This window comes from Amaranthus tricolor, chromosome 6 (genome assembly GCF_026212465.1).
Source record: "Amaranthus tricolor cultivar Red isolate AtriRed21 chromosome 6, ASM2621246v1, whole genome shotgun sequence".
NCBI classification, from domain to species: domain Eukaryota; kingdom Viridiplantae; phylum Streptophyta; class Magnoliopsida; order Caryophyllales; family Amaranthaceae; genus Amaranthus; species Amaranthus tricolor.
In genome coordinates this window covers 30,082,348-30,098,066 of record NC_080052.1, presented here as the reverse complement: position 1 = coordinate 30,098,066, position 15,719 = coordinate 30,082,348, and the positions used below count along the sequence as shown (strand labels likewise).

At 33.4% G+C, this 15,719-nt stretch overlaps 1 protein-coding gene across 6 annotated transcripts in view; it reads left to right on the top strand.

Annotated features, from left to right (window-relative positions):
• Positions 1-255: 255 nt before the first annotated feature.
• Positions 256-15,719, top strand: part of LOC130814930 (anaphase-promoting complex subunit 4) — a 32,366-nt gene continuing 16,902 nt past the window's right edge. For 2 of the 6 annotated variants that reach the window (XM_057681213.1, XM_057681211.1), the window contains exons 1-6: positions 256-870; positions 2,522-2,594; positions 3,007-7,275; positions 8,925-8,997; positions 9,410-13,678; positions 15,328-15,400. The gene's annotated coding sequence lies outside the window, so the exon portion shown is untranslated. Of the gene's footprint in view, positions 871-2,521; positions 2,595-3,006; positions 7,276-8,924; positions 13,679-15,327; positions 15,401-15,719 lie in introns of all 6 variants that reach the window. The other 4 variants (XM_057681209.1, XM_057681214.1, XM_057681215.1 and 1 more) reach the window with 4 other exon arrangements.

Genomic DNA, 15,719 nt, shown 5'->3' with positions numbered 1-15,719 from the left:
AGGTCTTCTTCGACCCTCACTCATCTTCTTCAATAGTGCTATCTAGTTTGAGTCACCATTAACAATAAAAGGAGTATTAATTCAAGTAAATTTTGATTGGATAAAAAATTGTCCTAAAATTTTCTATTCACTTGGATGTTAAAGTACTTTGTAATGTATCTGTGAATGAGTGTAACATTTTAGTCCATTATATATCGAATCGATTTGTATAAGAAAATTCAATATATTGAAATAGACTACATTTAATAAAGCTTGATTATAAGTTTATTAAGCTGATTGGGGTTATTAAGTAAGTTAATTCGAGTAATAATATTATTATTTTGATAATATGGACTCAAGTATTTGATTTGTTAACATTTTCAAGAAAGAGGTATATTTTATTTAATATATAAAATTCGTATAAAGAGTACTTCAATAAAAGTGTATTTTGATTATATTTTATTAATTGATTACTATCTTATCTTTATAAAAAAAAAAAAAAAATTTAATTAAGTATTGAAAAAAAATATATATATATATTCCTAAATGCAATCCTTATTCATACTACCAATTACGAAATATTACTTATTTCATAAATCGTCTATTATACCCTTGCAGCATGTCTTATATAAAATTGTCTTACGACGAGACGACTTTAATAGAATTTTATGGGTCAAATCTAAAAATAAAAACCCATTTTACCACAATAAACCGACATACCTTTCCCCATTTCTTTCTTCATCCTCGTCATCTTTTACCTTCAAACTCTCAATCCCTCTCTTCCCTCTTCTCTCACGTCTCACTCCCCTCAACTACAGCGGCGGCACAACCAAGCCCAGCCACGAGTTCCACCACCAATAGCAACCACTTCTCCTCCTCCCTTTATTGTTGGTAACCTCTTTTCCCTCTTTTGTTGTTTTGTTTTCAAATTTAAATGTTAGAGTTTTGTAAATTGATTTGGGGTTTTTAAATCAAATTTAAGCATCACCTTGAATTTAAGATGAGTATATGGATTCAATTAGTAATTGAGTTGTTTTAGTGTTGATTAGAATTGGTTATTTGGGTTTATTTGAGTTCTAGTATCAAATTGAGTATTTGGGATTCTGAAATTTCAGTTCATAAACTGAACTTTCTGTTTTGGCTGTTTTGGGGATGGTTCTGATTGTTTTTGGGTTCTTATGTCTTCTTAAGATTTGTAGAGCTCTGAGTCGCGTTCGTGTGGGCACTTGAATCGCCCCGAGATGAATTCGTATGAGGAAGTTATGTCCAAAATACTAGTAGACTGTCATAAAAATCGACAATGAGGTTCCGTTTTGTTCTGTCCGAATTGTGTTGCTGTTTTTGAAATAGTTAGAGTCGTTTTGGGGTTTTAGTGTCTTCATGAGATTTGTAGAGCTTCGAGTTGCGATCACGTGGGCACTTGAATCGCTCCAAAATGAGTTTATATGAGAGAGTTATGTTCAAAATAGTGAAATACTAGCAGGCTGTCTTGGAAATCCATAACGAACCTTCTGTTTTGGCTATTTTAGGATCGTTCTAATTGTTTCTGGGTTTTAGTGTCTTAATAAGAATAGTAGAGCTCTGAGTAATGGTCGCGTAGCCACTTAAATCGTCTCAATTGGTTTCCGTATGAGTGAGTTATGCCTGTTTTAGTAAGAGGTGTCCTAAAACCATTACGGGATTCCTAATTAGATGAGTTTTGTTGATTGAGACTAGCTGTTGGATATGTATATTTAGCTGCTGAATTATTGTTAGCAACTAAGAGTTTTGACAAGATATGATAATGGTGAATAATTGAATAGATTGATACTCTTAGATGTAATACTAGATACTTGTGAAACAATTTGTGGGAATGGATTCGTAGTGTCTTGATGGTGTATAGGTAGTGGTGAGGATTTGGATTTGAATGTTGTTAATGATAATTATGGGTCAAAGTGGTGATAAGAACTTAATTGTGGAATTATTAATTAGTATGAATTTACGAAGATTAGAATATCGATAGGATATTGAATGTGGGAAGTTTATGGAAACTTGATGTTCTTAAATGTTAGTTGATTCATGTGAATTTGCTAGTGGTGGATAGTTCTTTGTTGTAGCTATTTATTTAATAGTTGGGTAATTGTAAGTGTTGGATATAACCCTTGATTTTATACGATTGGTTATTCTTGAAAGTATCAGGGTTCGTGTGGAAGTTATTAGTTGAATGGATAAATTAGTTGTGTTCTTCTTTTAGGATAGCTGGTTAATCTTGTTTAGTTTCTTGGATTGAGTTAAATGAACTAGAAGTGTTTGAATTGGAAATATAAAGAGAGTTGTGGAGACGCATGATCGTTACAAGGTTATAAGCTAGTCTTAAACAAGGTTATATTTTTTTTCACATATGTTGGGGTTAGAATTAGAACTTGCGCAATCTTTGAAATTAGAATTATTAGAATAGAAGATGGAACTAAGATGCGGTCTTAGGAGGAGAAGCAATGAGCTATTTGAACCTAGTTTGTGGTATCGAACGCTTTGTTGTGATGTTATGTTTGTTATGCTACAGGAGGCGACGTCATCAAGGAACCATTCTAGCTGTTAGCCGCGAATCAATCACGGCTCTTTGAAGCGTCTTGTTGGTGAGTAGTAACAGTCCCTTAAAAAGGGGTCTGGCCAGGCTACCATTTGTAAAATGTTTATTTAAAGTTTGTGAAATTTATATGAATGTGTTAAATGTTTATGAATGATTATGCTGATATTGATATGGTCAATGGATCGGGCTTGCGGGCTGGTCATTGACGGAGTTGAGGAACATGGTTCCCTACTCCCTGTTTTGAAGCGAATTGTCATTGAGATATTGACTAGCTTCACCCGAGAGAGACATAGCCTTAGAGCTATGGATGTTCCTCTCAACTAGACTCCCTGTGCGCACATAGATCTAGGAAACTGATGTTGCTTTTAAACCATCGTTTTGAATTGTTGTGTTTAATTGTTTTGGATTGTTGCTTCTCACTCAGTTTAATCTGATTCCTTGTTGTTTCCATCTTTTAGCTGATTACAGATCGGATCCGGTCGGGAATAATCGGGTTAGCAATGTTGATGAGAGTGTTAAGGATGTCCTTTTGAGCTGAGACCGTGGAAGCTTATAGCTTGTATTAGGAATTTGTTTAATGTATATTAGTTCTGATTATGTTGATTATAATGGACTCGTAGTGAGTTGTATGGTTACTTTATGTTTAGATTAGATATTTGGTTTGAGATTTAGCTGTGTTGGTTTCGTAATAGAGCTGGTGATTCCTTTGCCCAGGTTTTGGGATATGATTTAAGTTTCTTGGGAAATAATCCCCGTGACGACCCTGTTTACCCAGTCAACGGTAAGTCGGGTTGTTACAGTTGGTATCAGAGCCAAACCGCGACCGTGGCTAAACCTTAGGGTTAGTTCATCTAGCGGGCATACAATCTTGGGAGTAAGGAAGAACGTGATTTGAGGATTTAGATGTTTAAGATAAGAGATAGGAACAGAAATGAACATGATTATGGTATTATCCTAGGTGTTTGAGTTAGTCAGGTTTTTCTTAAAAATGTAGGATATAAGGTGTGAGAATTACGGGGTAAAACGGGAAAACGCTCTTAACGATTGATCGTAACGACAAGAAGATTCGTTTTAACGACGCAGCGTTAGAATTTGTTTTCTGATGATGCCAATGTTTTGTTGCTTATCATAGTTCCTTGTCGATTATCGTTTTAGTAGCTAGAATAGTATGTCTTAAGGTTGCGAATCGTGTCACCTTGTTGCTAGCCCTTTTCTATCAGCTTTTATTTTTTTGATCCATGATTGTGATTATAGGTTGGTGCATAAAAGCAAGGTCATCGGGTTGTGAAGTATGTATCGTTAGTGTTTTGTTGTAAGTGAGTTGAACTTTGGAAACGATTGTGACATAGTAGGAGAATTAGTAAAGACAAAGTACTGCACATCATTGATGGAAAGGCTTAAGTTAAGAGCAATTGATATTGATTTTTAAGCCTAGTGATTGAGTTGCATATAGTGTTCATATTCTGATGTAAGCGATGAACTTTTAGTGTTATTGGATCTTGTCATACGTTGTAATCTATTTGAATAATGGAGCCTATAGATTTAGTAGAGTTATTAGAAATTGTGTGATTATCATTAAGAATGTACCAAGTTTCTTTTGTTGGTTAGAAGTGCAAATATAACTTAAGGATGGAAGGTCGCTGGTAAACTTGAGGTTTTGTTAAGTATAAGAAGGTTGTATCAACATCAAGAATAGAAGTAGGTTTTTAACAAAAGTTGTTATAAAGGATCTTAAGTCATAGACTTAAGTTATCAAAATAGTATGGTTTATATGTTGTAAAGATGGCATTTAAAGTTTCAGATGTTGGGTTATAAAGATTATAGGCTATTTGATTGAGATAGTAGTTGGTAAAATTGTGAACACCTCATACATGATCTTAGTAGGTATATGTGAAAATAGTCAATATTAGAATTGTTACTATTGAAGTGTTGTGCGTAGCAGTTATAATAAGAATTTATGTTTGAGTTAAAGCTTGTAAGGATTATAGTCTAGAGATTTGGATGAAGAATGCAAATAAATGTTTAATTGAGGTTATAATAAACTATACTTTGGTTTCAGTATGGGTCAAGTTACTTATGAATTCATTAGGCTTTGATTGGCAAGTGGTGCATGATATCAACCTATGTGAGGTAGTTTATCGTCTTGCGTTACCAGCATCTTTTGACCGAGTACATGACGTGTTTCGCGTATCCCAGCTAAGACAATACATCAGAGATGACTCACACGTTCTTCGGCCGAACAGTTGACCCTGGATGATACCTTGCAGTACGAGGAGACCCCCGTTCAGATTCTAGATAAGAAGACGCGTGATACTCGTCGAGGTAGTGTAGCACTTGTGAAGGTGCTATGGTCTTATCACGTTACCGAAGAAGCCACGTGGGAGGCAGTAGATGCCATGAGACGCGATTATCCCTGGTTGTTTGCTTAGGCATTTCTATGTTTATCGCTATATAGCTATTGCATCTCCTTAGTATATGTGAGTTAAGTTTGAGGACGAACTTCATTCTAAGTTGGGTAGAATCATAAGATTTCGGAATAATACTAAGTTTTATCTATGCTAGGCCTTAAAGTTTGGTGGGTTCACATAGTTAGTACGAGTGATATAGATTCTTTCAGTGCATAGAGTATGAGTAATTGGGTAACATAGCCTTATGATATGTATGATAGCCGGATATTGAGTATGTGCTTGAGACTTGGTTTAACCTCGAGGACGAAGTTCATTTCAAGTTGGGTAGAATGTAACATTCGGGAAAATTAATATTTTAAGACGAGTAAGTTTAAGAGAATTATGAGTATGAGAATGATCCTAAATACACATGATATAAAAAAAATAAAAAAATAAATAAAAAGAAAAAAGAAAAAAAAAAAGTTGTTTTTAAAAGATCTCAAAATTTCAACTTGAAATATATATATACTCGAGTCAAGTATTTTTGAAATTGTTTTCCAAAAGATATTATATATACTCGGATAACTGGCAAAAGGAGTTGAGGACCAAACTTATCGAGAATTGCGATGATGTTGTGCAAGAATGATTCGATGCAAAGAGTTTAAAAGAAACATTTTGGAATATTGAAAGTTATGCGTTAATTGTGTGTTAAGATTGAAAATCTATAAAGGAATGAAAAAAAAAAAAAAAAGTATTTGTGACATGTTCAATTATGGGGTGAGAAATTTTAATTAAGGAAAGTAATTCGAAAGGAAACAAAGGTTAATGCAATTAATAGTAATTTAAAGTTATGTTGTAGTAAGTTTGATTGAATGGCCTATACGTGTTGAGGATAATGTAAAATTATGATTGAGAAAGCTTTCAATGTTTTTTAATGAATGAATGATAACTTTGGGACTCTACAAAGGTTTTATTGATGGTAAAACGTGAGTATAATAGAATAATGGTTTAGAAAAAAAAAAAAAAAAAAAAACAACAAATTTGAACGTCTAAAGGTTATTGAAGTTATTTCGGATGAATTTGTTATGGAATTTGAAGTTTTAAGCGTTAAATGAAGAGTAGGGTTATAAATGTTATAATTCGAAATAAGTTGACGATGATCGAGTTTTGAGTTATTAAAAGTCGATAGAAAAATGATTGTGGATATCTTTAATGAATATGAGATTCAATAAATGACTTAAGGTATTCATCTCAAAGTATCTCGAGAGTTATAAGAGTTTTTAATTAAAAATTTAATTGTAATTGGGAAACAAGAAGTAAGTTGATGATTTAATATCTCAAACTAAGGATATAAAAAGGTTGAAATGACCAAATATGTAATTAAAGGTATAAAAAGATTTTGAAGTGAGGTGGTTGATTTAAAGTACATGTGAACGTTCACGTAAAGTAAATCGAGGTTGAAGTTTCAAATTTAAAGGTTTGAAGTAATTCAATTGAGGTTAGTTGTGTTACCAATATGTAATTCATCTTATATGATTGAAAACTTATAGATATAGTATGTCCATAATCAAAGTTGGGGAGTAACTAAAGTTTATTTGGTTCTCATTTCTCGAAAATTTGAGTTATATGTTATGACTAAGAATGATCAGAAGTGTATGTATAATTTCGGGGACGAAATTATTTTAAGTTGGGGAGAATGAAATAGACTACATTTAATAAAGCTTGATTATAAGTTTATTAAGCTGATTGGGGTTATTAAGTAAGTTAATTCGAGTAATAATATTATTATTTTGATAATATGGACTCAAGTATTTGATTTGTTAACATTTTCAAGAAAGAGGTATATTTTATTTAATATATAAAATTCGTATAAAGAGTACTTCAATAAAAGTGTATTTTGATTATATTTTATTAATTGATTACTATCTTATCTTTATAAAAAAAAAAAAAAAATTTAATTAAGTATTGAAAAAAAATATATATATATATTCCTAAATGCAATCCTTATTCATACTACCAATTACGAAATATTACTTATTTCATAAATCGTCTATTATACCCTTGCAGCATGTCTTATATAAAATTGTCTTACGACGAGACGACTTTAATAGAATTTTATGGGTCAAATCTAAAAATAAAAACCCATTTTACCACAATAAACCGACATACCTTTCCCCATTTCTTTCTTCATCCTCGTCATCTTTTACCTTCAAACTCTCAATCCCTCTCTTCCCTCTTCTCTCACGTCTCACTCCCCTCAACTACAGCGGCGGCACAACCAAGCCCAGCCACGAGTTCCACCACCAATAGCAACCACTTCTCCTCCTCCCTTTATTGTTGGTAACCTCTTTTCCCTCTTTTGTTGTTTTGTTTTCAAATTTAAATGTTAGAGTTTTGTAAATTGATTTGGGGTTTTTAAATCAAATTTAAGCATCACCTTGAATTTAAGATGAGTATATGGATTCAATTAGTAATTGAGTTGTTTTAGTGTTGATTAGAATTGGTTATTTGGGTTTATTTGAGTTCTAGTATCAAATTGAGTATTTGGGATTCTGAAATTTCAGTTCATAAACTGAACTTTCTGTTTTGGCTGTTTTGGGGATGGTTCTGATTGTTTTTGGGTTCTTATGTCTTCTTAAGATTTGTAGAGCTCTGAGTCGCGGTCGTGTGGGCACTTGAATCGCCCCGAGATGAATTCGTATGAGGAAGTTATGTCCAAAATACTAGTAGACTGTCATAAAAATCAACAATGAGGTTCCGTTTTGTTCTGTCCGAATTGTGTTGCTGTTTTTGAAATAGTTAGTCGTTTTGGGGTTTTAGTGTCTTCATGAGATTTGTAGAGCTTCGAGTTGCGATCACGTGGGCACTTGAATCGCTCCAAAATGAGTTTATATGAGAGAGTTATGTTCAAAATAGTGAAATACTAGCAGGCTGTCTTGGAAATCCATAACGAACCTTCTGTTTTGGCTATTTTAGGATCGTTCTAATTGTTTCTGGGTTTTAGTGTCTTAATAAGAATAGTAGAGCTCTGAGTAATGGTCGCGTAGCCACTTAAATCGTCTCAATTGGTTTCCGTATGAGTGAGTTATGCCTGTTTTAGTAAGAGGTGTCCTAAAACCATTACGGGATTCCTAATTAGATGAGTTTTGTTGATTGAGACTAGCTGTTGGATATGTATATTTAGCTGCTGAATTATTGTTAGCAACTAAGAGTTTTGACAAGATATGATAATGGTGAATAATTGAATAGATTGATACTCTTAGATGTAATACTAGATACTTGTGAAACAATTTGTGGGAATGGATTCGTAGTGTCTTGATGGTGTATAGGTAGTGGTGAGGATTTGGATTTGAATGTTGTTAATGATAATTATGGGTCAAAGTGGTGATAAGAACTTAATTGTGGAATTATTAATTAGTATGAATTTACGAAGATTAGAATATCGATAGGATATTGAATGTGGGAAGTTTATGGAAACTTGATGTTCTTAAATGTTAGTTGATTCATGTGAATTTGCTAGTGGTGGATAGTTCTTTGTTGTAGCTATTTATTTAATAGTTGGGTAATTGTAAGTGTTGGATATAACCCTTGATTTTATACGATTGGTTATTCTTGAAAGTATCAGGGTTCGTGTGGAAGTTATTAGTTGAATGGATAAATTAGTTGTGTTCTTCTTTTAGGATAGCTGGTTAATCTTGTTTAGTTTCTTGGATTGAGTTAAATGAACTAGAAGTGTTTGAATTGGAAATATAAAGAGAGTTGTGGAGACGCATGATCGTTACAAGGTTATAAGCTAGTCTTAAACAAGGTTATATTTTTTTTCACATATGTTGGGGTTAGAATTAGAACTTGCGCAATCTTTGAAATTAGAATTATTAGAATAGAAGATGGAACTAAGATGCGGTCTTAGGAGGAGAAGCAATGAGCTATTTGAACCTAGTTTGTGGTATCGAACGCTTTGTTGTGATGTTATGTTTGTTATGCTACAGGAGGCGACGTCATCAAGGAACCATTCTAGCTGTTAGCCGCGAATCAATCACGGCTCTTTGAAGCGTCTTGTTGGTGAGTAGTAACAGTCCCTTAAAAAGGGGTCTGGCCAGGCTACCATTTGTAAAATGTTTATTTAAAGTTTGTGAAATTTATATGAATGTGTTAAATGTTTATGAATGATTATGCTGATATTGATATGGTCAATGGATCGGGCTTGCGGGCTGGTCATTGACGGAGTTGAGGAACATGGTTCCCTACTCCCTGTTTTGAAGCGAATTGTCATTGAGATATTGACTAGCTTCACCCGAGAGAGACATAGCCTTAGAGCTATGGATGTTCCTCTCAACTAGACTCCCTGTGCGCACATAGATCTAGGAAACTGATGTTGCTTTTAAACCATCGTTTTGAATTGTTGTGTTTAATTGTTTTGGATTGTTGCTTCTCACTCAGTTTAATCTGATTCCTTGTTGTTTCCATCTTTTAGCTGATTACAGATCGGATCCGGTCGGGAATAATCGGGTTAGCAATGTTGATGAGAGTGTTAAGGATGTCCTTTTGAGCTGAGACCGTGGAAGCTTATAGCTTGTATTAGGAATTTGTTTAATGTATATTAGTTCTGATTATGTTGATTATAATGGACTCGTAGTGAGTTGTATGGTTACTTTATGTTTAGATTAGATATTTGGTTTGAGATTTAGCTGTGTTGGTTTCGTAATAGAGCTGGTGATTCCTTTGCCCAGGTTTTGGGATATGATTTAAGTTTCTTGGGAAATAATCCCCGTGACGACCCTGTTTACCCAGTCAACGGTAAGTCGGGTTGTTACAGTTGGTATCAGAGCCAAACCGCGACCGTGGCTAAACCTTAGGGTTAGTTCATCTAGCGGGCATACAATCTTGGGAGTAAGGAAGAACGTGATTTGAGGATTTAGATGTTTAAGATAAGAGATAGGAACAGAAATGAACATGATTATGGTATTATCCTAGGTGTTTGAGTTAGTCAGGTTTTTCTTAAAAATGTAGGATATAAGGTGTGAGAATTACGGGGTAAAACGGGAAAACGCTCTTAACGATTGATCGTAACGACAAGAAGATTCGTTTTAACGACGCAGCGTTAGAATTTGTTTTCTGATGATGCCAATGTTTTGTTGCTTATCATAGTTCCTTGTCGATTATCGTTTTAGTAGCTAGAATAGTATGTCTTAAGGTTGCGAATCGTGTCACCTTGTTGCTAGCCCTTTTCTATCAGCTTTTATTTTTTTGATCCATGATTGTGATTATAGGTTGGTGCATAAAAGCAAGGTCATCGGGTTGTGAAGTATGTATCGTTAGTGTTTTGTTGTAAGTGAGTTGAACTTTGGAAACGATTGTGACATAGTAGGAGAATTAGTAAAGACAAAGTACTGCACATCATTGATGGAAAGGCTTAAGTTAAGAGCAATTGATATTGATTTTTAAGCCTAGTGATTGAGTTGCATATAGTGTTCATATTCTGATGTAAGCGATGAACTTTTAGTGTTATTGGATCTTGTCATACGTTGTAATCTATTTGAATAATGGAGCCTATAGATTTAGTAGAGTTATTAGAAATTGTGTGATTATCATTAAGAATGTACCAAGTTTCTTTTGTTGGTTAGAAGTGCAAATATAACTTAAGGATGGAAGGTCGCTGGTAAACTTGAGGTTTTGTTAAGTATAAGAAGGTTGTATCAACATCAAGAATAGAAGTAGGTTTTTAACAAAAGTTGTTATAAAGGATCTTAAGTCATAGACTTAAGTTATCAAAATAGTATGGTTTATATGTTGTAAAGATGGCATTTAAAGTTTCAGATGTTGGGTTATAAAGATTATAGGCTATTTGATTGAGATAGTAGTTGGTAAAATTGTGAACACCTCATACATGATCTTAGTAGGTATATGTGAAAATAGTCAATATTAGAATTGTTACTATTGAAGTGTTGTGCGTAGCAGTTATAATAAGAATTTATGTTTGAGTTAAAGCTTGTAAGGATTATAGTCTAGAGATTTGGATGAAGAATGCAAATAAATGTTTAATTGAGGTTATAATAAACTATACTTTGGTTTCAGTATGGGTCAAGTTACTTATGAATTCATTAGGCTTTGATTGGCAAGTGGTGCATGATATCAACCTATGTGAGGTAGTTTATCGTCTTGCGTTACCAGCATCTTTTGACCGAGTACATGACGTGTTTCGCGTATCCCAGCTAAGACAATACATCAGAGATGACTCACACGTTCTTCGGCCGAACAGTTGACCCTGGATGATACCTTGCAGTACGAGGAGACCCCCGTTCAGATTCTAGATAAGAAGACGCGTGATACTCGTCGAGGTAGTGTAGCACTTGTGAAGGTGCTATGGTCTTATCACGTTACCGAAGAAGCCACGTGGGAGGCAGTAGATGCCATGAGACGCGATTATCCCTGGTTGTTTGCTTAGGCATTTCTATGTTTATCGCTATATAGCTATTGCATCTCCTTAGTATATGTGAGTTAAGTTTGAGGACGAACTTCATTCTAAGTTGGGTAGAATCATAAGATTTCGGAATAATACTAAGTTTTATCTATGCTAGGCCTTAAAGTTTGGTGGGTTCACATAGTTAGTACGAGTGATATAGATTCTTTCAGTGCATAGAGTATGAGTAATTGGGTAACATAGCCTTATGATATGTATGATAGCCGGATATTGAGTATGTGCTTGAGACTTGGTTTAACCTCGAGGACGAAGTTCATTTCAAGTTGGGTAGAATGTAACATTCGGGAAAATTAATATTTTAAGACGAGTAAGTTTAAGAGAATTATGAGTATGAGAATGATCCTAAATACACATGATATAAAAAAAATAAAAAAATAAATAAAAAGAAAAAAGAAAAAAAAAAAGTTGTTTTTAAAAGATCTCAAAATTTCAACTTGAAATATATATATACTCGAGTCAAGTATTTTTGAAATTGTTTTCCAAAAGATATTATATATACTCGGATAACTGGCAAAAGGAGTTGAGGACCAAACTTATCGAGAATTGCGATGATGTTGTGCAAGAATGATTCGATGCAAAGAGTTTAAAAGAAACATTTTGGAATATTGAAAGTTATGCGTTAATTGTGTGTTAAGATTGAAAATCTATAAAGGAATGAAAAAAAAAAAAAAAAGTATTTGTGACATGTTCAATTATGGGGTGAGAAATTTTAATTAAGGAAAGTAATTCGAAAGGAAACAAAGGTTAATGCAATTAATAGTAATTTAAAGTTATGTTGTAGTAAGTTTGATTGAATGGCCTATACGTGTTGAGGATAATGTAAAATTATGATTGAGAAAGCTTTCAATGTTTTTTAATGAATGAATGATAACTTTGGGACTCTACAAAGGTTTTATTGATGGTAAAACGTGAGTATAATAGAATAATGGTTTAGAAAAAAAAAAAAAAAAAAAAACAACAAATTTGAACGTCTAAAGGTTATTGAAGTTATTTCGGATGAATTTGTTATGGAATTTGAAGTTTTAAGCGTTAAATGAAGAGTAGGGTTATAAATGTTATAATTCGAAATAAGTTGACGATGATCGAGTTTTGAGTTATTAAAAGTCGATAGAAAAATGATTGTGGATATCTTTAATGAATATGAGATTCAATAAATGACTTAAGGTATTCATCTCAAAGTATCTCGAGAGTTATAAGAGTTTTTAATTAAAAATTTAATTGTAATTGGGAAACAAGAAGTAAGTTGATGATTTAATATCTCAAACTAAGGATATAAAAAGGTTGAAATGACCAAATATGTAATTAAAGGTATAAAAAGATTTTGAAGTGAGGTGGTTGATTTAAAGTACATGTGAACGTTCACGTAAAGTAAATCGAGGTTGAAGTTTCAAATTTAAAGGTTTGAAGTAATTCAATTGAGGTTAGTTGTGTTACCAATATGTAATTCATCTTATATGATTGAAAACTTATAGATATAGTATGTCCATAATCAAAGTTGGGGAGTAACTAAAGTTTATTTGGTTCTCATTTCTCGAAAATTTGAGTTATATGTTATGACTAAGAATGATCAGAAGTGTATGTATAATTTCGGGGACGAAATTATTTTAAGTTGGGGAGAATGAAATAGACTACATTTAATAAAGCTTGATTATAAGTTTATTAAGCTGATTGGGGTTATTAAGTAAGTTAATTCGAGTAATAATATTATTATTTTGATAATATGGACTCAAGTATTTGATTTGTTAACATTTTCAAGAAAGAGGTATATTTTATTTAATATATAAAATTCGTATAAAGAGTACTTCAATAAAAGTGTATTTTGATTATATTTTATTAATTGATTACTATCTTATCTTTATAAAAAAAAAAAAAAAATTTAATTAAGTATTGAAAAAAAATATATATATATATTCCTAAATGCAATCCTTATTCATACTACCAATTACGAAATATTACTTATTTCATAAATCGTCTATTATACCCTTGCAGCATGTCTTATATAAAATTGTCTTACGACGAGACGACTTTAATAGAATTTTATGGGTCAAATCTAAAAATAAAAACCCATTTTACCACAATAAACCGACATACCTTTCCCCATTTCTTTCTTCATCCTCGTCATCTTTTACCTTCAAACTCTCAATCCCTCTCTTCCCTCTTCTCTCACGTCTCACTCCCCTCAACTACAGCGGCGGCACAACCAAGCCCAGCCACGAGTTCCACCACCAATAGCAACCACTTCTCCTCCTCCCTTTATTGTTGGTAACCTCTTTTCCCTCTTTTGTTGTTTTGTTTTCAAATTTAAATGTTAGAGTTTTGTAAATTGATTTGGGGTTTTTAAATCAAATTTAAGCATCACCTTGAATTTAAGATGAGTATATGGATTCAATTAGTAATTGAGTTGTTTTAGTGTTGATTAGAATTGGTTATTTGGGTTTATTTGAGTTCTAGTATCAAATTGAGTATTTGGGATTCTGAAATTTCAGTTCATAAACTGAACTTTCTGTTTTGGCTGTTTTGGGGATGGTTCTGATTGTTTTTGGGTTCTTATGTCTTCTTAAGATTTGTAGAGCTCTGAGTCGCGGTCGTGTGGGCACTTGAATCGCCCCGAGATGAATTCGTATGAGGAAGTTATGTCCAAAATACTAGTAGACTGTCATAAAAATCAACAATGAGGTTCCGTTTTGTTCTGTCCGAATTGTGTTGCTGTTTTTGAAATAGTTAGTCGTTTTGGGGTTTTAGTGTCTTCATGAGATTTGTAGAGCTTCGAGTTGCGATCACGTGGGCACTTGAATCGCTCCAAAATGAGTTTATATGAGAGAGTTATGTTCAAAATAGTGAAATACTAGCAGGCTGTCTTGGAAATCCATAACGAACCTTCTGTTTTGGCTATTTTAGGATCGTTCTAATTGTTTCTGGGTTTTAGTGTCTTAATAAGAATAGTAGAGCTCTGAGTAATGGTCGCGTAGCCACTTAAATCGTCTCAATTGGTTTCCGTATGAGTGAGTTATGCCTGTTTTAGTAAGAGGTGTCCTAAAACCATTACGGGATTCCTAATTAGATGAGTTTTGTTGATTGAGACTAGCTGTTGGATATGTATATTTAGCTGCTGAATTATTGTTAGCAACTAAGAGTTTTGACAAGATATGATAATGGTGAATAATTGAATAGATTGATACTCTTAGATGTAATACTAGATACTTGTGAAACAATTTGTGGGAATGGATTCGTAGTGTCTTGATGGTGTATAGGTAGTGGTGAGGATTTGGATTTGAATGTTGTTAATGATAATTATGGGTCAAAGTGGTGATAAGAACTTAATTGTGGAATTATTAATTAGTATGAATTTACGAAGATTAGAATATCGATAGGATATTGAATGTGGGAAGTTTATGGAAACTTGATGTTCTTAAATGTTAGTTGATTCATGTGAATTTGCTAGTGGTGGATAGTTCTTTGTTGTAGCTATTTATTTAATAGTTGGGTAATTGTAAGTGTTGGATATAACCCTTGATTTTATACGATTGGTTATTCTTGAAAGTATCAGGGTTCGTGTGGAAGTTATTAGTTGAATGGATAAATTAGTTGTGTTCTTCTTTTAGGATAGCTGGTTAATCTTGTTTAGTTTCTTGGATTGAGTTAAATGAACTAGAAGTGTTTGAATTGGAAATATAAAGAGAGTTGTGGAGACGCATGATCGTTACAAGGTTATAAGCTAGTCTTAAACAAGGTTATATTTTTTTTCACATATGTTGGGGTTAGAATTAGAACTTGCGCAATCTTTGAAATTAGAATTATTAGAATAGAAGATGGAACTAAGATGCGGTCTTAGGAGGAGATGCAATGAGCTATTTGAACCTAGTTTGTGGTATCGAACGCTTTGTTGTGATGTTATGTTTGTTATGCTACAGGAGGCGACGTCATCAAGGAACCATTCTAGCTGTTAGCCGCGAATCAATCACGGCTCTTTGAAGCGTCTTGTTGGTGAGTAGTAACAGTCCCTTAAAAAGGGGTCTGGCCAGGCTACCATTTGTAAAATGTTTATTTAAAGTTTGTGAAATTTATATGAATGTGTTAAATGTTTATGAATGATTATGCTGATATTGATATGGTCAATGGATCGGGCTTGCGGGCTGGTCATTGACGGAGTTGAGGAACATGGTTCCCTACTCCCTGTTTTGAAGCGAATTGTCATTGAGATATTGACTAGCTTCACCCGAGAGAGACATAGCCTTAGAGCTATGGATGTTCCTCTCAACTAGACTCCCTGTGCGCACATAGATCTAGGAAACTGATGTTGCTT